At 39.8% G+C, this 24,475-nt stretch overlaps 1 pseudogene; it reads right to left on the reverse strand.

Moving 5' to 3' along the window:
- Positions 1-22,239, reverse strand: part of LOC134484211 (presenilin-associated rhomboid-like protein, mitochondrial) — a 100,004-nt pseudogene extending 77,765 nt beyond the window's left edge.
- Positions 22,240-24,475: the final 2,236 nt, after the last annotated feature.

Raw genomic sequence — 24,475 nt, forward strand, 5'->3', positions numbered from 1 at the left:
TCCATCATTGGGAGGTGGCAAACAGAGCCCTCACTGTTAATGTGAAAAATTTTTTGACTGATCTTCCTGTCTTGCCCCCTAAAAATTAAGTTCGGCTTTCTTTCGTATAGACTGTCACATACACATAAGGGCACATGTCTATTTAAATATGCATCAGACGATTTTAAAGTTTAGTTTTATGTTACCAAATTGTAATCACAAACTAAAACGGATCTTCTAGTTAATTCTCTTCAGGCAGAGGTACTTTTCCAGTAAGGCATTCCTTAAAGCAAAGTTCATTCTTTTGGGACACAGTTCCGCAGGTCTTGACAATGACACGCGGTTCTATTTGCACCACCACAAACAGTGAAGATATCCCACAGCCTTTTCATGATAGGTCTTCTCCTCTGTCTCTATTTTTGTTCAGTTATAGATTTGTTTTGTTTTGTTTTGTTTTGTTTTGTTTTGTTTTGTTTTGAGACAGGGTTTTTAAAATAGCCATGGCTGTTCCAGAACATACTACGTAGACCAGGCTGGCTTAGCACTCTCAGACATCTGCATGCCCCTGCCTCTGCCCTCTGCCTCCAGAGTGCTGGGATCAAAGGCATGTGCTGTCATTCCTGGCTTATCTTCTTTTGTCTTCTAAAGTCTCTCTCTCTCTCTCTCTCTCTCTCTCTCTCTCTCTCTCTCTCTCTCTCTCTCTCTCTCTCTCTCTCACCACAACCATGGTTATAACCTAAATTCTGGATCCTCCCAAATATGCTGCTTTCCTTTTCATGTCACTGCATATATTTTGCATTTCTCTTGGCACATTTCCTTTAATGTGTGAGTCTGTTAGACCATGTTTAATTTCTATGTTCTTGAATGCTTTTATTTATACTTATAGTCATTATTATCAAGTAACCCCTTTGCTTTGACTTTAGCCTCTTCATCTTCTTGATCGTGTGTGAGTGAGTGTGTATGCGTGTGTTTATGAGAGAGAGAGGTCCAGTTCATATTTTTAAAATGAATGATCTACACTCCTTTGAAGAGTGTGTGCATCCTGCTGTTTTACACTGGAATGTACTGTACACACCCAATAGATGCACTTTGTCAATGGCAATCAGCTCCTATGGAGCCCTGTTGCTCTAAGGTCTTTCAATCCTTTAAATCACATAACAATGATGAAGACTCCACTGATGACTATAGTGTAGTCTGTTCCCCTGTCATTCGTCAAAGCTTTTGCTCCATAGCTTTTGATGCTCAGCTTCTTTACATGAATCTGTATTTTAGAAGTTCTATTTCTTCTCATTTAAGGAATTCAAATTTCCTTCTCCTGGGTGTCAGATTTAACTTGCATTTCAGAGAAAGAAAATTATATTTCACAGTCTTTAGCTGCTGTGACCTGAAATTCAAATTTAATTGGACGAAATGTAATCTGACAACTTTGTACCTGGAATAATCTATGGACTAGAACGGAAGTGCTTGAGCAGTAGTACCGGGTTAGCTTCAGTAGCTGCCAGCCCCAGTGGCTCACCCATGTGAGGGAGTTTTCCTCATATCCCAGGTGACTGGAACCTCCAGGTGACTACAACCATTGATGACACAGAATGTTGGGGACGAAAAACACCCTGGTGAGGTTTTGGTCACACAATGGCATCTTAGAATTCTTTTCAACATATGTATTTTATGGTAGATTCAAAAAACATCAGCAAATTACTGTTAGACAAGAGTGTCGCTGAGTGCCTGCTTTGGGTCTGGCATCTATCCATGGAGATCTATTGGTCCAGTAGAAGGTGCATAAGGATCCCATCTCACTGTTCGCCAGTGCCCAGGAAGCATGTTTCTCTGGGTTAAATGGGTAAAGGGGGATGTAAAATAAGGGAACAAGAAAACTTAACAACCATAAACAAGTGGAGTCAGTGGTAACTTCAGCTGAATGGAAAAACAATTCCCATTTTTCCCTTCCCCTGGACAAATGACAACACTCAAGCTACCACATGGACTTATAGGAAAAAAAGAAAAACATGCCAACTTTTTCTCCTTATCTTTTCTCATCCACCCTCAGATAACATCAGTAACAGTACACTGGAGATGAGCATGGCATTAATCAAGTGAAAATTAACAGGATCACCCATGATGTCACATGGTCATCACATACTCCCAGAAGTGATGTAATGAGAAAGGTCCTTCAACTCTGTGGTACTCTTCCAATATACCCTGAAGAACAGTCTGATTTCATGAAAGATAACTGATGAAATCTGTGCTCCTCATGGGTATCAAGGCCAGTAAAGCCTTGTAGTAATTCTTTAAATGGAAAACACAGAGTTATCACATGCCCAACGATTCTACTTCTAAATCCATACCCACAAAAAAGCAAGGCCTATGTCAACATAAACATTTGTACACAAAAGTGTACAGCAACGTTACTCATAACATCTCCAAGTTTGAAATCACCTAAAAATCACCAAGAGATTAATAGGCAAATAAAATGTAAAATTTCCAAGCAGGAGAATATTATTCAGCTTTTAAAAAAAAGAAAGAAGTCCTCCTATATTCTAGAAAATGAATGAACCTTGAAAACATCACAAAATGGAAGGAAGCCTGACAACAAAAGAAATCTAGTGAGTCCATTTATATCAAATGTCCCAGAAGAGAAAAGGAGAATCCAGAGAGAGCTCATCTGTGGCTGAACAGAATACAGCCAGAATACAGCAAATACAGAGGCGAATGCCAGCAGCAAACCACTGAACTGAGAACAGGACCCCCGTTGAAGGAATCAGAGAAAGAACTGGAAGAGCTTGAAGGGGGCTCGAGACCCCAAAAGTACAACAATGTCAAGCAACCAGAGCTTCCAGGGACTAAGCCACTACCTAAGGACTATACATGGACTGACCCTGGACTCTGAGCTCATAGGTAGCAATGAATATCCTAGTAAGAGCACCAGTGGAAGGGGAAGCCCTGGGTCCTGCTAAGACTGAACCCCCAGTGAACTAGACTGGTGGGGGGAGGGCGGCAATGGGGGGAGGATGGGGAGGGGAACACCCATAAAGGAGGGGAGGGGGAGGGATTAGGGGGATGTTTGCCCAGAAACCGGGAAAGGGAATAACACTCGAAATGTAAATAAGAAATACTCAAGTTAATAAAAAAAAAAGATGGCCCGATACACATGTGTTATTTAAACTATATATATATATATATATATATATATATATATATATATATATATATATATATTGGCTATATCCTGGTCCATCTGATTCTGTCCTGTGTTTTTCCAACCATTGACCTTCTCTTCTTCCCTAGGTTACTTCCCTAGGTTACTGAACGTATTTTGTCATTGTATACATAAGACACATATCATAGGTTTTAGAGGACATTTTGAAAACCTTAATGTAGAAAAGTGATTTAGAAATGTATTTGTGGGGCTGGGGATTTAGCTCAGTGGTAGAGCGCTTACCTAGGAAGCGCAAGGCCCTGGGTTCGATCCCCAGCTCCGAAAAAAAGAACCAAAAAAAAAAAAAAAAAAAAAAGAAATGTATTTGTTTATGTTATGTATGTGTGCACGGGTACTGAAACTGCAGTTTAATTTTTTAAAAAAAAGTAACAAAATTAAATTTTATAAAACTAAATGTAAAATAACATTTGTTCTAAAGAAATAAAAAATTTACATAAAAATTTAAACAACAGCTTCATTGTAGAGGTACTTAAAGTGTATTTATATGCAAGCAGGGTCAAAATAAAAGCAAAAGGTGGTTACAGAAAACGCAATTGGCCTAGGTTCACTGATGCTTTCAGCTCTACCCTGCAGACCCCTACACGAAAATGAAAATCAATCATTTTGTTCCTCTGGCATGGTTTTCAATTTAGCACGGTGTTAGGCAATACTCTCTGTCTGGTGGTCTTAGTAATCTTATGCAGGGGGGAAGCATCCCCCTTTATCTATTCAGACTTCCAGAAAGCTCTGAAATCAGAATTCTCCTCAGCCCCTCCCTCTCTTCCTTCCTCCCTCCGTCCCTCCCTCCCTCCCTCCCTCCCTCCCTCCCACCTAGCTCAGCAAGCTTCCCGCTGCAGTCTAAGTTTCCATCACCAGGTGGCAAAAGTGCGCCACCCATACATAGCAAATAGGTACAAAGAAGGTTCCATAGTAAGAAAAAAATACCTTTTAAAATAAGCTTACAAACACGGTTCTAATTATTTTGAGGGTAGAAACTGTACATGTAAAAGCATATCATAAAATTACACACATGAAAATCAGGAGATAATTCTAGCATTCTTATCACAGCAATAGAACAGGACTATAGCGAGGTATTTATTAGGGGAAGAGGATGCTGGCTATGGCTGTGTCTGTAGTGTCCTAGAGAAATGGTGGCAGACAGGGATTGGACAAAGGCCTAGGAAGAATGTCTAACGGTGGGACAATGGAAGATAGACACTGGAGACACCAGGAAAGAGAAAATGGTGCCGGGTACTTTAATATGCATACGAAGTTGCCAAAGACCTGCAATTATGGGAAATGGTTCATTTCAGAACACTTGTTAATTTTCCTTTGCATTGAAATGAGAAAACGAAGTTATAAATGGTGGCACATGGCTGTAAGGCCCGCACGTAGGAGACTGAGACAGAAAGATTGACTATTAGAGATCGGCCTGGGAAAGCACTGTAAATTACAGACAAGCCTGGGTTGGACTCTCAAATCAAAATAAAAAATAAAAATAAAATAAAACTAGATATGGATATCAGGTGGCAAGCAGAAGAAAGTTTGCAAGTTTGTCAGACCGGGAAGCTGAGTAAAAAGACATAGGCTTAGAGCTTGCCTCCAAATTCTAGAGTTTTCTGGAACTGCTGCACTAATGAAAGGAATCCTTTGCAACCATTGCAGAAACATGTGAAATGGAGGCTTTTCTCCCTCCCTCCCACACGTTCTGAGATAAAAGTGCACCTGAGAATGCTGAGGGTCCCCTTCAGGGGTAAAGAGACCGATTCCAACCCTGGTGGGCGTCTGGAGATGAGCCTGAGTTTGCTCATCTGTGTGAAAAGGACAGGACAGGCTTTTCTTACCAAGATGTCCCGGGAGCAATGGAGGAAACATGTCCAGGGTGCAGGTCACAGAGAGGGACATTAGGACATTAATTAATAACTTTTAAATGTTGGAACACAGCAACAAGGAAGGTCTGGCTGAGTTTTAGATCTAAGGTGGAAAGTGTGAAAACCATTCCTCTGTCCCTTGCCTAAGGAGAACACAGACATCCACAGTAATGAAGCAATGTCTCTCTGGCACAGTTTGTGTTCACGACCTTAGAGTCAGGAAGCGCTTTCTGTTCTTGGGTCTTTCATAGTGTGTTAAGACATGTTTCAGGTCATGCCTCCACGCAAACCCAAATCAGGTCCCCACTTGAGAAGGAAGACCCATCTATGCCTTGACGTGGGGAGCTCACCGATGCTGGGTGTGCTTAGTGGCTGCCCTCAACAGTTCGGTTCGGCCTGTCAGTTAGTGTCTGCGTAGGAAAACGCTAGGCCTGTGCTACATCAACAGTCCTTGGATCTATCCAGAGACGTGACACCACAGGAGAATTTCACCTTTGTCCTGCCTGCACGGGGACAAAAATCCACACAATAATCTGCTGGGATTTTTCTAATTTGTCAGCAATCCAATATTAATTGAACACAAGACCTACGCTGTTCTATTAGAGGTGACCTGTTATTGCCCTAGCAAACCCAGAGGAAGAGGGATAAGTATGTGGCCTTTCAGTCTGAGCCCCCCCACCCGACCCTTTAAAACTTCAGAAGTGTCCCGTATTCCTGTCCCATTCTTCTCACGCACTCCCTATCCCAAGCCTTTGGCTCGGACCTCTTGGCCGCAGCAGACACTCTCTCTCCAAGGTCATGGATTTTCTTTTTATCACAAAGCACAGTTAGTTGTTTATATAAATGTTAGCATTCTGAATATTACTTTAATGCTATCCTATCATATGCTCAATTGTACAGGTTGTTTCTCTCCCTCAACAATAAGCCTTTGACATTTCCTCAGGGGCTGGAGCACAATGTCCTGGGTGTAAACACAAGCTGTCCTCCTCCCTAACTCTTCAGCCTTGAGCATGCCTTATCCTCACTGCCCTCAGTGTTTCATCTATGGTGCACATTGAGGGTTGGCAACACTGTCCATCTTCAAAGTCATTCTGAGCACCAAATGACTCCACACTTTAAAAGGGTATGATGCATAAGACATTTTTTGTCAATTTTTAAATTTGGCTTTATGTTCCATTGTTGTTTATATTATTTTTTTACAACCACACTAAAGCACAGCATAGGCTAACATTGGCTGACACTCAGTTACACTTGAGATATGTTGGTACCAAAGAGCATAGATACCTAGGATAGCCCCATTAAATCACCACACTCTTCAGAGCATAAGTCAACTGGGATTTCTTTTCTTGCTAAGCTTCCAAAGGAGATTCTGTCTTTGCCTCTCTCCCAGCTTTTCTGGCAGATACTGCTTTCCTGGATTTCGTGGCAGTATCACTGCAAGTTCGGTCTTCTGTGATCCCCCCTTTGTATGTCTAAGTTCCCTGTTTGGGGTATGAAAACTATAGTTGTTCGATTGTAAATCCAAGATAAGATTTTCTCAAGATGCTAACTTGCATAGTCATGGATTCATTTTCCCGAAAAGCTGCACTCATTAGGTGCTAGGGACTAAGGCTTGGTCATATCTCTTTGGGTGATGCAATTCAGACCACTCTGGTTACAAACAAGAGTGTTGTTAAAACTACAATGAGATCATCCATTTTGTGCCTAAATGGGGAAAAGAAAGCCAAACCGATTCATCCAAAGGATACTTATGGAGTATATGAAAAGATGACGACATTAGCAGGGCTTACTTTGTATGTTATTTGGGGGAGATGTTGTTTTATATGACCTCACAGATCTTCTAATAACACATATCACTCATGTAAATAAATTAGTAAAGTTGTTGAGCACAAATGTTTGTTGTACTACAGAAGAGCCACTTACTTCAAAATGATAACATGAGAAAGGAGAAAAGATTCAAAGTGGTACTGTATAAAATACTGCAGACCTATGTCTCAACATTCTAAACTGTGACTGTTTTCTTTTTCAGTATTTTACCCCAGCACCCAGTTGACTGAGAAAACCAGCTACACTTACTTTACTGTACCTTGATTAAGAAAAACACTGGTCTTGTCACCAAGAAACAGTTAAGTAGCACATACTGGTTAGAGGTATTTACCTGTGACCCACATGACCCTAGTTCATTTCTGACCCTCATCACTTCCTGGCTGTGCCCTTTTCATTTACTTTTCATATGTTTTTAAAGATATATTTCTGTTTTCAATGTATTCTTTTCCTTTTGAAAGTATATTTGTTGGGTTGGGGATTTAGCTCAGCAGTAGAGCGCTTACCTAGCAGGCGCAAGGCCCTGGGTTCAATCCCCAGCTCTGAAAAAAAAAAAAAGAAAGTATGTTTGTTTTACATATTTTATGTATAGAAGACCTTTGTCTTCATATATGCCTGCACACCAGAAGAAGGCTTCAGATCACATTATAGATGGTGGTAAGCTACCATGTGGGTACTAATAATTGCACTCAGGACCTCTGGAGGAGCAGCCAGTGCTTTTAGGCACTGAATCACCTCTCTAGTTGCTGGTTCTGATATTTTTAAAGTCACTAAAATATTAACCTCTCAATTACCAGCTCTAGGAAGTCTTAAATTAGTAAGTATAGTCTTGGCATTGACAGTAGTATAGGAACACGGAGGAAGTCAGGAATAAATAATAACCATATTAGTTACTCTTTTTTATACTGTCTTATCACTGTTCCATTGCTCTAGAGACACCATAACCAAAGCAGTTCTTATGAAAGGAAGCATGTAATTGGGGGCTAACTTGCAGATTAGAATTAAATTTAGGCTATTAGTATCATAGTGGGAACTGTGGCAGCATGTATTCAGGCACTGGAGCAGGAGCTCAGAGCTACATCTGGATCCCTATGCAGCAGGAAGAATGAAAGCCTAGGCCTGGCAAGGACATCTGAAACTTCAAAGCCCACACTCAGTGACACATTCTTCCAAGACCACACCTCCTAATCCTAATCCTTCCAAATAGTTCCACTCCCTGGTAAGTATTCAAATATATTTTACCCTATAGGGGACATTGTTTTTCAAAGTACCACACATACCTAGTATGATTGTTATGTGTATTTAAAATGATGAGCATGGAGTGACCTTCATAATTTGGAAATTAGAAAAAAGTAACATGGGGGACTGGAAAGATGGCTCAGCAGGTAAGAGAACTTGTTGTTCTTGTAAAGGACACAAGTCCAGAGTCTGGCACCCTCTGCTGAGCTCCACAGTCACCATGAATACATATTCATGTATACTTGTAATATAATACATATATACTTACAGACAAAACATTCATACATATAGAATAAATACTTTTTTAAAACCAAGATAAAAATGAATGTGAGTAGTTTTACCTGATCTATGTTCTTTTTTTTTTCTTTTTTTTTTTTCCCGGGGCTGGGGACCGAACACCAGGACCTTGCGCTTCCTAGGTAAGCGCTCTACCACTGAGCCAAATCCCCAACCCCCTGATCTATGTTCTTAAATATTGATATTTGCGTATGCAACAGTCATAATGTTTGAATATATATTCCAAAAAATTCATTTAAGAGAGAATTTTCTTTGAAAAGGAAAGTGTTAACATTTTATTCTATCAATAATCTCCCTGCAGAACGAATTCTTATTTTTAAATTTAATTTTAGTTTTATACTTGTTCACTTTACATCCCACTCACTGCCCCCTCTTGTTCACCCCCTCCCACAATCCTTCCCCCATGCTCCCCTCCCCTTCTCTGAGTGGTTGGGGGCCCCTGGGTATTCCCCTCCATCCTGGCACTTCAAGTATCTATGGAGCTAGGCCCTTCCTTTCTCACTGAGGCCAGACAAGGCAGCCCAACTAAAAGACCATACATATCCCACAGACAGGCAACAGTTTTGAGGACAGCCTCCTTTCCAGTTGTTTAGGACCCACATGAAGACCAAGCTGCACATCTGCTACATTTGGTAAGGCCTAGGTCCAGCACACGTGTGATCTTTGGTTGGAGGTTCAGACTCTGAAAGCCCCAAAGGCCCAGGTTAGTTGACTCTGTTGTTCTTCCTGTGGAGTTCCTATCTCCTCTGGGACCCGCAATCCTTCCTCCTATTCTTCCATAAGAGTCCTCAAGCTCCAGTGTTTGGCTGTTGTTGTCTGCATTTATCTGTCAGATGCTGGGTGGAACCGGCCATGGTAGACTCCTGTCTACAAATAAAACAGAGTTGCATTAATAGTGTCAGGGATTGTTGCTTGCCCATGGGATGGGTCTCTATTTGGGCCAGTTATTGGTTGGCTATTCTCTCAGTCTCTGTTCCATCCCCTGTGCCTTCCTTTCGTGTAGACAGGATAAATTTTTGGGTTGAAAGTTTTGTGGGTGGGTTGTTGGAAAGAGAAAAATTTAATGATCATTCATAAATAATAGAACCTTAAAGGTGTTTAAAGAACTGAGGATATGGCTCAGAATTATAGTCCTTGTCTAGCAAGCATGTAGCACTAGGTTCAATTCCTACTTTAAAAAAAGTGGGAGTACCGTTGAAGGAATCAGAGAAAGAACTGGAAGAGCTTGAAGGGGCTCGAGACCCCATATGTACAACAATGCCAAGCAACCAGAGCTTGCAGGGACTAAGCCCCTACCTAAAGACTATACATGGACTGACCCTGGACTCTGACCTCATAGGTAGCAATGAATATCCTAATAAGATCACCAGTGGAAGGGGAAGCCCTGGGTCCTGCTAAGACTGAACCCCCAGTGAACTAGATTGTTGGGGGGAGGGCGGCAATGGGGGGAGGATGGGGAGAGGAAGGGGTTAAGGAGATGTTGGCCCAGAAACCGGGAAAGGGAATAACACTCGGAATGTAAATAAGAAATACTTAAGTTAATAAAAAAAGTAATAAAAAAATTAGGAAGAAGGAACAACTCAGGATATATATAGGATTCAGAATGTATACTCAATTCCCCAGCAGATTGTGGCTGAGATCATGGAGGAATATTCTTTTTTTTTTTTTCAAGTTGGTGGTGTGCATTTATTGGAAATTGATTTATAATAGCTTTCATTGAAAAAAGTTTACAAAACAAAATGTACTAGATTCCATACTTTGCCCTGGAGAGATTGGGGTCTATGGAAGATATATATATATATGTGTGTGTGTGTGTATATATATATATATATATATATATATATATATATATGTATATGTATGTATGTATATATATGTATGTATATATATACATATATATATATCCACTAATCTGCCAATTCCTGATAGTATCTGTTTTCTGTATATAATTTTTATATAATATATCTCAATCATATTTCCCCTCCCCTAACTTCTGTCAGATCTTTCCCACATCCCTAACCGCACAAATTCATGTTCTTTCTGTCATCTATCTATCTATACAGCTATCTATCAATCCTTTTAAACAAAATACACAAAAATAAATTCAAAATAATAAAATAAAGCAAAAAATCCGTAGAAACATGTTTGTTTGTCTTTCTCTTGGCCAAATGATCCTAAGCAATTGTGGTTAATAAGGCCAGTGATATTCCATTGTAGCAAACCAATTTTCCATTTGCAAGGGAATTACTTTTTTTATTTTTTTTATTGGAGTATGTAGCAGAGTGGGTCATCTGTACGTCTTCTCTCTACTAGACCTGGAATCTCTCTCTTTTTTTTTTTTCTGAAATGGTTTTTACATATATATATATATATATATATATATATATATATTTCTTTTTTTTATTTTATTTTTATTTTATTTTATTTTTTTTACTATCTTGAGTATTTCTTATATACATTTCAAGTGTTATTCCCTTTCCCGGTTTCCGGACAGACATCACCCTCCCCCCTCCCCTTCCTTGTGGGTGTTCCCCTCCCAAACCTCCCCCCATTGCCACCCTCCCCGCATAGTCTAGTTCACTGGGGGTTCAGTCTTAGCAGGACCCAGGGCTTCCCCTTCCACTGGTGCTCTTACTAGGATATTCATTGCTACCTATGGGGACAGAGTCCAGGGTCAGTCCATGTATAGTCTTTAGGTAGTGGCTTAGTCCCTGGAAGCTCTGGTTGCTTGACATTGTTGTACTTTTGGGGTCTCGAGCACCTTCAAGCTCTTCCAGTTCTTTCTCTGATTCCTTCAACGGGGGACCTATTCTCAGTTCAGTGGTTTGCTGCTGGCATTCGCCTCTGTATTTGCTGTATTCTGGCTGTGTCTCTCAGGAGCGATCTACATCCGGCTCCTGTCGGTCTGCACTTCTTTGCTTCATCCATCTTGTCTAATTGGGTGGCTGTATATGTATGGGCCACCTGTGGGGCAGGCTCTGAATGGGTGTTCCTTCCGTCTCTGTTTTAATCTTTGCCTCTCCCTTCCCTGCCAAGGGTATTCTTTTTCCTCATTTAAAGAAGGAGTGAAGCATTCACATTTTGATCATCCGTCTTGAGTTTCCTTTGTTCTAGGGATCTAGGGTAATTCAAGCATTTGGGCTAATAGCCACTTCTCAATGAGTGCATACCATGTGTATTTTTCTGTGATTGGGTTACCTCACTCAGGATGATATTTTCCAGTTCCATCCATTTGCCTATGAATTTCATAAACTCGTTGTTTTTGATAGCTGAGTAATATTCCATTGTGTAGATGTACCACATTTTCTGTATCCATTCCTCTGTTGAAGGGCATCTGGGTTCTTTCCAGCTTCTGGCTACTATAAATAAGGCTGCGATGAACATAGTGGAACACGTGTCTCTTTTATATGTTGAGGCATCTTTTGGGTATATGCCCAAGAGAGGTATGGCTGGATCCTCAGGCAGTTCAATGTCCAATTTTCTGAGGAACCTCCAGACTGATTTCCAGAATGGTTTTACCAGTCTGCAATCCCACCAACAATGGAGGAGTGTTCCTCTTTCTCCACATCCTCGCCAGCATCTGCTGTCACCTGAGTTTTTGATCTTAGCCATTCTCACTGGTGTGAGGTGAAATCTCAGGGTTGTTTTGATTTGCATTTCCCTTATGACTAAAGATGTTGAACATTTTTTTTGGTTCTTTTTTTCGGAGCTGGGGACCGAACCCAGGGCCTTGTGCTTCCTAGGTAAGCGCTCTACCACTGAGCTAAATCCTCAGCCCCGGAGGAATATTCTTAAGCTGTCCTCAATACATGTTCTGTATTAGGGTAATCCACAGCCTTTTGGGACTGGTGGATTCATAGTCATTTGACAAACTGAAGGATGCACTCACATGGAAATCCTAAAGAGTCCCATTGGAACCCACCATTAGAGGGCCAGCATTATAACATCTAGGGTTACATCTATGATTCTAAACCATCCATGTGCTGTTTGGCCATCTCCATCTTAGCTTTTATGACATTTAATTCTAAAAGAGGTAGATTCCGGAAACCTTCTTTGTATAGACCCAACAACCTAGTTATGCATCAACCAGGAAGGAGCAGGTGTTTTATTATTATTTATTTGTTTGTTAGTTATTTTTACTATATATCTTAATTTTTTAATTATGGGTTTAGAAATAAGGAGTTATGTGCTCATGTGAATGGAGATGACCTCGGATTTCAGAAGAGAACATTCATGTCCTTAAATCTGAAGCCACAGGTAGTTATCATGACTTATAAGAACCAAACTGAGGTCTTTTGGAAAAGCAGGGAGTGATATTAACTACCAACCTCTCCCTTGCTGTTCTCATTGTTACTATAGAAATTTGAATGGAACTATTGTATGAAATTACCATATGAGACAGCTATACCACTCCTGTGTATATACCACAGGTTTCTCAATCTTACTATAGAAGAAAGTTGAATCTGTATTTTTGCTGACAATAGGTAAGTTATGGGATAAGATTAAATGTCCACCACCAGGAAAATAAATGAAGAAAATATGATACATATGAACTCATGCACAAACATACACATGGAGTTTTCAGTCACAGGAAGAACAAAATTATGTCACTGAAAATGAAGACAACTGGGGATCATCATATTAAAGTTAAATATTCCAAGAAAGACACACATTACATGCTTTTCCTATTTTATGATCCTAGGTATATGTGTTGTGTGTGTGTGTGTGTGTGTGTGTGTGTGTGTGTGTGTGTGTGTGTGTGTCTTGAATTACAAGTGTTGAAAGTAAAAAACAGAGTCAGAGATGGATGTGGCCAAAATATGTGGGATACTTGTACAAACAGTCTTTGTGAAACCATCCTTCCATACGATGAATATGTGTCAATAAAAAGTTTATATTAAAAAAAAAGAATGTTCTGCCCTTCATCTAGGAATCTGGAATGTTCCTGAAGATGTTGACATGGGGATGTCATGTGAGTAGAATCATACATAATTCTAAACCATTCTTACCAAATTTCCTTGGCTTATGGATTTTTCTTTTAGACAATGCATTACTATTTTGTAAAGGAAGGGCTGAAAATATTTATCCATTTTTATACCTACAACAATTTTATAGTTCTCAATACAATGAAGAATACACAAAAGGAAAACATCATTAAAAATACTTAAAAATTTTTTGAGACAAAAAATCTTACCATATATCCCTGGCTGGCTTTAAACTTGTGGTAATCCATCTGCCTGTGCCCCTAAGTGCCAGGATTTTAAGCATACACCTTAGTTACTCCCACTTTTTTTTGTTAACTTGAGTGTTTCTTATTTACATTTCGAGTGTTATTCCCTTTCCCGGTTTCTGGGCAAACATTCCCCTCCCCCTCCCCTTCTTTATGGGTGTTCCCCTCCCCATCCTCACCCCATTACCGCCCTCCCCCCAACAATCTAGTTCACTGGGGGTTCAGTCTTGGCAGGACCAAGGGCTTCCCCTTCCACTGGTGCTCTTCCTAGGATATTCATTGCTACCTATGAGGTCAGAGTCCAGGGTGAGTCCATGTATAGTCTTTAGGTAGTGGCTTAGTCCCTGGAAGCTCTGGTTGGTTGGCATTGTTGTTCATATGGGGTCTCGAGCCCCTTCAAGCTCTTCCAGTTCTTTCTCTGATTCCTTCAACGGGTTCCTATTCTCAGTTCAGTGGTTTGCTGCTGGCATTCGCCTCTGTATTTGCTGTATTCTGGCTGTGTCTCTCAGGAGAGATCTACATCAGGTTCCTGTCAGCCTGCATTTCTTTGCTTCATCCATCTTGTCTAATTGGGTGGCTGTATATGTATGGGCCACATGTGGGGCAGGCTCTGAATGGGTGTTCCTTCAGTCTCTGTTTTAATCTTTGCCTCTCTATTCCCAGGCAGAACATTCTTAAGATGAATTTTACATTCAGCAGTCTCCACTAAAGAAACTCAATACTTCTCCACCTAAAAGTGAAGTCTATGAAATGAAAAATTCCCCCAGCATTCTTCTTGGCCTATCTCAGATGAAGACCCTTGGATTTCTATCCCATTCCCATTTACCCATCTAGTTGGTCGACCCCTGAAATCTTCTCACATCAAGTTAGTCTCCAGGCAACTCCATAGGCGAGGACAGGGTGAGGAATTACACTAAATTCCTCCATGTTCAACCCTACAGATCCCTCAGAGGGATCACAGTTGAGTCACAGACTCATTCAGCTCCGGGTCTCAGAAGTAAGCTCACAGCAATGAGAAAACCTTCCCATTAGACTACAGGCCTTCTAACTGTCCTCCTCTGTGTCCCTCCCAGAACTCGCCATAGTCTGTTCCTAGAAAGAACCCCTGAACACTGATGTCTTTTATCAGGATGCTCTAGCTAATAGGAGCATACTAATATAATAATGTAAAGAGTAAAGTGTTTGTCAAAGATGGAGAATTAGGCCTGGGGCAATGGGAAGACAGATAGCTCATGAACTTCCTAATACTCAAAATATTAGCTTCTGACTCCATTACTATTACACAGATCACAAGTGGAGAAAATGGATGTCTGCTTTTGTAAGTCAGGAAGAAGATACATTGGAGCATACATGACAAAGTGCCCTGTTTGGATGCACATGTGTATCTGTTCTCCTTTTATTTTTTCCTCTTTTCAATGAAGTAGTCAGGGATCTACAGACAAAACCATGTACCTGGACAATACAATATTTCATTTAAAGAGGAACTATTTAAGAGGTCTTATGAATAGTCTATCAAGATTGCAGAGTGAGAGATACCAACCTTCATTATCAAACAACTAGAACAAAAATACACAAGCAGCCATTCATAAACCAAGCAACCCAGAGAGTTATCAAAGGAACACACACACACACACACACACACACACACACACACACACACAATCTCCTGCTACATAATGAAGCAAATTCCAGAGAATCCTCTGGTGAGATTAGCAAATCTGATGTTCCTAGACGTAGCTAGGAATAAAAAAAACCGTGAGTCATCGTCATCAGTCACATGATAGAACCACCATGATACCCAGAGGCAAGCCTCACAGAGGAATTTAATGTCCTTTGCTTTTAGCCAACAACCATTCTTGAATTGGAAATTCAGTAAGGATTAAGCTGCAATGGAGAGGGAGCTGGCAGATTCCCAGGGCCTAACATTGCCAGGCCTGGAGTTACAACACTTCCATGAATGTTTACACTCTGAACTCAGGGTCTAACCCAGCACTGGGGCCATCCACGCCTCTGACACAAGGATCATTTGAAAACTGATGTATTCCATTCTCTGAGCCTCATCCCTGAGCCCTCATCACACGTGGCAATCCTTAGACAGTAGCTCAGTCACAACCACCACCCTGATGTCAGAACCACTCACTGCTCACATCCAGGCTCCTACTCTATGATGCCTGCATTCTTCACCAGTACCTGTGCCCTCTGTACTACCACCCATATATCAGTTAACCCTAGATATCATTCCCTATGTGACTTTGGATCCCAGAGATGAAAGCCCTTTCATGAGTGCTGTACTTCGAGTGTGTTTCATGGAAGTTCTGTGGACAACCTTCATCAGATACCAGTGCCACTGACACTACAAACGACTGCAAGAAGAATGCATCCATTAGCAACAAAACACACAGTCTTCCCCACTATGCACACAACATTTTCCATGGCAAATTGTATCTTAGGCCATAAGAAAAGTCCTAAAAAATACAGGAAGACAGAGATCATACCAGATTTCTCTCTTTCCTCCTCCTTTGTCCCCTGTGTTTCATTTTTGAAATAGTATTTCTCTTCGTAGTTAGGAATATTTTATTTTTTAAACAAACAATGGTATAAAACTAAAAAACAGTAACATGGTCAATTTTAGAAAATTCACCTATATATGGAATTTAACCATGTTTGTAAACAACCAAAGAGACAAAACAAAAATGCCAAATAAATATGAAGATGCAAAAATGGGAAGATAAATTTATCCAATGTAGAGGAAGTTATTCAATAAGTGGAAATCATAACAATTGACGCTGCTATCAAAAGAGAAGAAATATCTCAAACATTAATAAAAAAGTAACACTATATATCAAGGAACTGGGATAAAAGGAATGCTTATAACGTCATCAGAGGCAGGACTTTCACATCAAGCTGGGCTACACAGTTTAAGCCATTCTGTACAGAAATGATGTTGTCCCTCCAAGAAAATAAAAACAAATTTAGGGAGCTTTTTGATGTATAGTGCTCATAAAAATAAAACAAGAATACATCATAACTAAAGCAAAATAACTTAGGAGTCAAATTATCATAAATATAGCTCTAGTCAGCAATCAAATGTCAATAAATATATGCAGAAGGAATGATGGAATTATAAAAATAGTGTTTGACAACTAGCATCATAAGAACTGATTCGAAGAAGCCTCATAAATGGATGCTCAGTCTTCACCAAATCTCACAGCACTCACTGAGTCACCATGGTAACCATGATGGCCAAGGAAAGCTGAGAAAAATCAAACATCACAGCCCTCCATTTGCTTCCTAATATGTACTAGGAACTGAACATAACTGACATAATACACAGTAATTAACCTCAAATATTTATCACGACAAAATAAATTCATGGATTAATCAATATACACAAACATATACATATACACACATTCTTTTTCTCAAAACCCAAGAACCCAGGAATTCATCAAGATGGATTTGTTTGGGGATAAAAGATAAAAATTCCACACCACAAATATAAAAATCAAGAGCTATTAAACTATTTTATTTTTCTGACTTATTTTTTTAAAAATTACCTAAAAACTGTCTCAGAAATTTTCTCCCTCATTTGAATATATTGTCTATTGCTTCTAAAATATAATCATAGAAATGAGCAAATAGATGATGTAATGATTGATTATATGTGTTAACTCTGCTACAGCGCCGAGATTCTTGGGCAGACATTATGTTGGATGTTTCTATGAGGGTGCTTTGGGTGAGTTCTACATTTGAATCAGTAAACTAAGTAAAGCAGATTGCCCCCCAGAGTGTGAGAAGGTCATATCCGTTATTCAGAGCCCTAGATAAAGCTGAAAGATGATACCCTGTAGTAAAGAGCTTATTCTGTAACTCACTTTGGATTTCATTGATGATATTGACTTTAGTGAGTCACCAATAGACTGGCAATTTATTCAAATTTCAACTGTTCAGTATGAGAATTGCTGGCCTTTACCATCAAATTTTAATTCACCAAACATCCAAAATCATATGAGCCAAGTTTTTGTATCTCTAGATAAGTATAAGTAGATAGAAGGTAGGTAGGTGAATAGATAGAGCAATCGATCAATCGATAGACAGAACAACCTGCCATTGGTTCTATTTCTCTAGAGAACCTTGATTGCTTGATTGGTATAAATATTAAAATGTACTTTAAGAATAATTTCCTTCTTTAATTGAACTATCCATTGCTTTGTGATAAAGAAGTCCATTTAAGATGGGCTTCAAGACTGATGAGGAAGGAAAATTTCACCTGCTGCACCTTTTCAATAGCGACATTTCTACTTTCACATTATTTTCTGAATCCCATGCAAGCCATTCTACCACTTTTTCAGCTCTGTGATGTCACTGGAAATAAGTATCCATCAAAGATAGTAGGGACAGGGTATAATTGGCCACTGCTGCCCTTCCGATCTAGAGTAGATACTTTAGAAGGCATCCTTAAGCTGCCTCTTTAAGCCAGCTTGTATGAAGTTCAGTCACTGGAAGAACAGCTGTCCAGAAAGAAACTGAATCCAGCAGTCACTGTGCTTTAAGGAATAAGTCTGTGCCCAGAACCATGTTAAGTACGAGTGAGCAACCAGAGGCACTGAAACAATGGGATAGTGATGATAACAATGGGCTGCTCGCCAAAGTCTTTTTCTTCTCGTGCTTTCATCTATCCCATAGCAGCAAATCTGAAAAGAATTAGGAAGCAAACAATATAGTGATAAACAGGGATATGCAAATATCTCTGCAGTGAGATTTAAGAGTCCTAAATGTTCATCAATAGAAAAATAGATAAAATAGTGTAGGACATATACACAATAAAGGAAGATGAGATTAATATTTGTAAGAAAAATCAAATTGAAGATCATTGAGTTAAGTAAAATAAATCAGGCTAATAAAGACGAATGCCACCACTGGGAGTTAATTATAAATAATAATAATAATAATTTAAAATGAGTTTTTCTCTCATCCAGATTCCAGATTTTGTGTATGTGAGGGGAGGACAGAGGAACAGAGAATTTGTTTGATAGAGAGAGATGAAAATAGAAAAAGAAACCATGAGGGGGAAAAGGAGAAATTAAGGTGGGAGATGGCAATAAAAAATTATAAAAATTCATGAGACATGAAATCAGCAAAGGTAGGTGATTAGAGAGAGGAAGAGGACCGGTAGGACAGAGGAAAGAGAGCCAGGAGGGAAGTTGAGGAGAAGCACATCAAAAATAACGCATGAAAACGCAAAAATGAAACTCATTACTTTGTACACTTATTTATAGAACTATTAAAATAAAGTAGCCTAAAAAATCATACGTGCATTTGTGATCACACAGGAACCACAAGTGAGTCCTTTGGCTTGTACATGTGTTATTATTCAAGGTGGCGTACATCCTATAGCTGAACATCACAACCCTCATTTCACACATGGGGAAGCTGGACTCAGAGGGAGCCACATAAAAAGCAGACCCAGGATAACACAATCTCCCGGGCTAAGATGGTCTCACTCTTCTCTTTCAGAGAACTAAACCCACCACCAAAACCAGAAAGAGGAACAAACCAACTTGGATTTGGGATTTTGAAGGCTGTGTCCTCCACAAGTGGACAGTCATGCTTGTATCTTTGTATAGGCATATGGAGGAAGGATGCTGTCCTTCTCACCAGATAATCCTGGTTTCCTTTTTTTTTTTTTTTTTAAAAAAAACCACTTCAATTACTTTGGTCGGCTCATTGACGTCAAGTTACCATGGCAACTCTGATAAGCAGGCTCTTCATTTGTACTGAAAGTACATCTGAGGCACTCTTTCCTTCTTCACTTACCTTTCTCTTCAAACAGAAAGCCTTCAAGGCTACTGCCTTAAAAGCCTAATTCAAAGATCTAGGAAGGGATGCAGACGATTCGCTTAATGCTTCTCAGCTTGTAGGAAAAAATTATATTTCTAGCGTCAGAATTTTTCCATAAAACTGACCTTTCTATAAAACCAACATAGTATTATCAGTATGCACAGACTTAAATCTGTCTCCTGGAAGGCTTGGAGAGAAGACAGGCCTCTGATGGGAGCACACACTCCATCTGTGGGAAAACCAGAATTTCTCTCTACTACCGTGACAAAATATCCAAGAAACATTTAAAATATTGTCATTTAAGGAATCTCAAAATTATTTCAAAGATCCAGGGTTATACTTACTTATTTAATAACCTTAACAATTTAATTGAGCCATATGGGGATTATGCTAGGGAATTCTTCCACTATAGATATTTTTCTATAGAACTTCTCTTTTCCCCAGCATCCTCTGTGAGTAAAGAATTTGCAAGCTCTCTGAAGATTCCATCCTCTGTCATAGGAATCCCATGTCTAAGGGAATTTTGGACATGGAAACATGAGTAGTACAGTTCAGACCCTCTCCCTTCAAAATCCTTGGTTCTGTTCTTTACTTAGCAAACATACATTTTTCTGTGCCATCAAGTTTCATGTGTTCTAAAAGACCCAGAGCTCATTTTCCCTGTCAGTGTCTCTCAGAACAAAGGAGTATATTATGGACTTCCTCTAAAACTCTATACTCTTCTTTCTCCAAACATGAACAATAAACTAACTAAAAATGGCAACAAAATTCAAGGATAGTATATTAACTTTATCTTTTATGTATGAAAATAAAGGGGCTGACAAGACAGCTCAGTCAGTAGTGACACATGTCACCAAGACTGAAGACCTGAGGTCAAGCCCCAAAACCCATAAGGTAGTAGAAAACTATCTTCTGAAAACTTGTTCTTTGACTTCCATACAAGCATTGTAACAGGCATTCACCTATTCTCACACACACACACACACACACACACACACACACACACACACACACACACACAAACACACACACACTAAATAAATAAACAAAAAACTAAGAAATAAATGAAGGCTTTGGAACTTAGAAACAAAAATATATGAGAACATTTCATCATAACTTAAGAAAATATCACAGTCAAGAAACGTAAACAGAGCTGGTAGAGGGACAGAAGAATCACCCACCAATACTGCAGAGGAACTGGGCAAAGCTGTACCATGAGGAATGCATTGTTTGAACATTTGCTCAGAGAAAGAGCTTCCTGTACCAAGTCTATCACTGTGATAGAAGAAAGTGATTCTGAACATCTTAGAGGAATTCTTCTTCTCAATGGAAAAAAAATCCCTCACTCAGACTGGGTATTCAGCAGTCAAATATCCAAGCATGTCCCTAGAGCTGAACAAACCACTTGCTACAGCACTGTGTACTGCTTTAACAAACACTAGTACAGTGCATACTCCCTTTATGGGGGGAAGGGGATTTGAGTTAATCTTCAAATTCTAAGAGCATACTGACAAATTATATGTAACAGAGGATTATATTGGATGCTCTTATATACTCACAGAAACTATAGTCAAACTTTCAAGAAAGCCACTTCTTTAGTCTTTGAAGGATAAAATTGTCCTATTCACTTCAAGTGATTATAGCCTACAATAAAGAGGGAAGGCAAATAGAACCGCATGTCATTGTCAAGACCTGTGGAACTGTGTTCCAAAAGAATGAACTTTGCTTTAAGGAATGCCTTACTGGAAAAGTACCTCTGCCTGAAGAGAATTAACTAGAAGATCCATTTTAGTTTGTGATTACAATTTGGTAACATAAAACTAAACTTTAAAATCGTCTGATGCATATTCAAATAGACATGTGCCCTTATGTGTATGTGACAGTCTAAACGAAAGAAAGCCGAACTTAATTTTTAGGGGGCAAGACAGGAAGATCAGTCAAAAAATTTTTCACATTAACAGTGAGGGCTCTGTTTGCCACCTCCCAATGATGGAGCCATGCTATAGGGCATTTTTAAACTGCATATGAAATGGACTACACAATCCATTAGAATGCAGCATGGATTTGTATCCTGATGGCCAGCAGCAGGATACTGAGGAAAATATAAATGTTCTTCAGTGTACACTCACAAAACATTTTTTTTGTCCTATCAAAAATGATTTTGGAAATGTGGTTGGCTACACATGGTCTCTGATGTGAATTGCAGAAAATAAAATTATACCCAACAGGTAGTTGAAACTTTAGGTAGATATAATATCAAATTAAAACTCACCAAGTGAACGTCTGGAGTTCTCATAAAGAATCGTATGTCTGGGTCTGGAGAGATGGCTCAGCCACTAAGAGCCCTGGCTGCTATGGCAGAGGACCAGGGTTCAGTTCCCAGTACCCATAGCAGATAACCACGGGTAAGTCCAGCTTAAGGGAATCTGATGCCCTCTTCTGACCTGTGCAGGCAAGGCCATGATGGGAATATGGAGTTTTTGCCAGCAACAGAAAAAGAATGTCTAACCATTTCAGTCTCTTTCGGCTCCATCCAAGGGAAGTGAGGCCATGTGTCTCTGTGGCCTCTGTCCTGTCTTGTATATCTTGACAGTGTGGCCTGAATTCCAGGTGGACACTGCCGTTTTGCCTTTCTCACCTCTGGCTACACACTCACTTGGTGGAAGGGTCATGCGAGCCCTCTCGGCCCTGGCCACCCGGAAGTCCTGTGGCAGGCAGGCCCTGATCACCAGCTCAGTGGCAGGTTTCCTGTGACCCTCCATGGTGAACAAGTCTCCTGCACAGGTCTGTTAACATGTAGGCGTTGGAGCCGACCCCAGACACAGCGAATGTCTCCATCTTGCAGTCTATCTTATGAAAGCTTTATGCAATGATGATACATCATGTCCTGGGGAGAAACTACGTGTTATATCTCAAGATGTTTTCTGAACAAGTATTAGATTCATCAGTGTCTGTGAACCAGATGTAACATTTACTGTTATAAATGAAGACATGAAAATTAGCAACATGCTTGTTTATTCAAAAATCTAGGGACTGACTTTGTTACCCTCATTGCCATGAAAACAAGGAAAATCTCATCAGCTGCACTCTTGATTACAGATGCCTCCCTCTAATTTGCATTAGAAAATTACCATTGCTAAATCAACCACAGCCATCTTAAGCCCCTCCCCTCCACAAGCTGTTCTTGCTTTGCTCTCATCCGTGGCTGATGTTTGCACGATTGTCCAAAGGCCAGACCGTGTCTACAAGGAAGGAAGACTGAGAGTGCCGTGGAAACGGACGGCAGCAGAAAAGGAAGGAGTCCTGTGGAAATGGTGGCAGCAGAATGGTGGGGAGGTAGACTATGTCAAGAAAGAAGCAGAGTCTGGCATGCAGATGTTTTATGATAGGCAAAGGCATTAAAGGGTGAGTAAGTCAATGCAAGGGCCCCCTCTGCTCTTCTACATGGGAAAAACAAGAGGTCAGTTGGTTGGTTCCACATGGGTCAAGGCTGTCATGCAGGAAAACAGGTTTCTAGCCCACAGCTGTGCCCCAAAGGAGTGAGGCAAAAGCACAGACGTCATCAGGACCCAGGAGGCAGAGATAAAGTCTTAGGAGCAGGAAGTGGGTGTGGTCTGCTAACAGCTGCACAGAATAGCCCCATAGGCTCATAGTCTGGGAGAACCAAGCGGCCTTCTCCCAACACGTAGATGAGCAGTGGTTCATGCCTGTAGGGCCTGTCTCGATGTGTATAAAGTTGTTTGTGTGTTGGAACACAGCTGTTACCCAAATGACTTCGTGTGTCTTATATTAGTTTTTAAAATGTTAATTTTTTTAAAAAAATCAAAGCATGTATTGTTGTATATCATTATAATGGCATAACAGATAAAATGATAGAAAGTATTTTACTATGTCCCTCTAATTTAGCATTCTGCCTTTGGCATAAATGGCAATATGTAGTTGAAATATTGAGTATGCATAATGCCAAGATCATGTATGATTACAAATCTCCCTCAAGCCTCACTGTTTACTTTTGTGTCTTCAGTTGACTCTAGATCAAGAACTTCTCCAGTTCTTGTTTACATTTGTTGTGAGGGCATGTTGAAATCGGTGTTCTAGTTGTCCTTTCAAAGCTATGTTAGGCACCAGCGAGCATGGTGACAAATTCCTGCTTTGCCACTGCAGGGAAGACCAATCTAACTTCCAGATCCATATTTCTTAGAATATCTAAAACCATAAACATTTTTGGAGATGTGTGGTTGTAAAATAAAGTTTGGCAAATGATATTTTCCATCCCTCTCTAAAATTTAAACATTTGCAGAGTATTTTTATATGTGTTTGATCACCTATACAATTGATCTTAAGAAGTCGGCTTCCTTTTTCCTAGTATGTCATTAGGAAATTGCGTTTCTCCAAAATGCCATATTTGAGAATGGTGCTTACTAATCAATTACAAGCAGCTTTAGTTAGCAAACTAAGTTGGACATTTGGGAACCTAGCATGGGAAATTGCTTATAGTACTCAAGTCTGTAGATAATAAAGGAAGATCATTGGTGATAATTCAAAAACTATGAGGTAGTTTGTAGTCCCTTAGCACAGTAGACTGGTCAACATTTTACCATCCCCAGTCTAATTCTTGTGGAAGAGCTGCTTGGCTTTATTTCCTGGTATTAGGATAAACAAATAGAAAGAACCTTTCCAAAACTTCGTGTGAAACATTCCTAGCTACTGGGGAAAGCCTGAAAAGTTTTCCTCTAAGATCGGAAATAAGAGCTGGAGAGATGTTTCCGCCTTTAAAGGCCAGGCTCACAACCAAAACAGCAAAATCAGAAATAAGATATTTGCATTCAAAGTTGTATTGGCAAGGATAAAAAGTAAAAACATCCACAGTGTAGAGGAATTAAAGCTATTATTTTCAGTATCAGGTGACATGGTCTAATCTAATCTTTAGAAAAGTCACAGATCCCTCAATTGGTTAAAACAGGTACTTAGCCAAAGAAGGCTTTGAGTTCAATTCCA

Source organism: Rattus norvegicus, chromosome X, assembly GCF_036323735.1.
Source record: "Rattus norvegicus strain BN/NHsdMcwi chromosome X, GRCr8, whole genome shotgun sequence".
Taxonomy (NCBI): domain Eukaryota; kingdom Metazoa; phylum Chordata; class Mammalia; order Rodentia; family Muridae; genus Rattus; species Rattus norvegicus.